The sequence below is a fragment of the Mizuhopecten yessoensis genome, unplaced genomic scaffold (genome assembly GCF_002113885.1).
Source record: "Mizuhopecten yessoensis strain PY_sf001 unplaced genomic scaffold, ASM211388v2 scaffold7469, whole genome shotgun sequence".
In the NCBI taxonomy this organism is placed as follows: Eukaryota; Metazoa; Mollusca; class Bivalvia; order Pectinida; family Pectinidae; genus Mizuhopecten; species Mizuhopecten yessoensis.
Genome location: NW_018407063.1, coordinates 58,945 through 59,241, shown reverse-complemented (window position 1 = coordinate 59,241; position 297 = coordinate 58,945).

Genomic DNA, 297 nt, shown 5'->3' with positions numbered 1-297 from the left:
AATTTGCTATGTTTCCCATATTTGGCCCCACCCCTCAGGCCCCTCGGGGGCCAGACCCACGGTTTATACAAAATGTGTTCCCCTTCACTGAAGCATGCTTCAGACCAAATATGGAACAAATCCTTTCATTCCTACAGAAGAAGAAAGATTTTAAAGAATTTGCTATGTTTCCCATATTTGGCCCCACCCCTCAGGCCCCTCGGGGGCCAGACCTACGGTTTATACAAAATGTGTTCCCCTTCACTGAAGCATGCTTCAGACCAAATATGGAACAAATCCTTTCATTCCTACAGAATA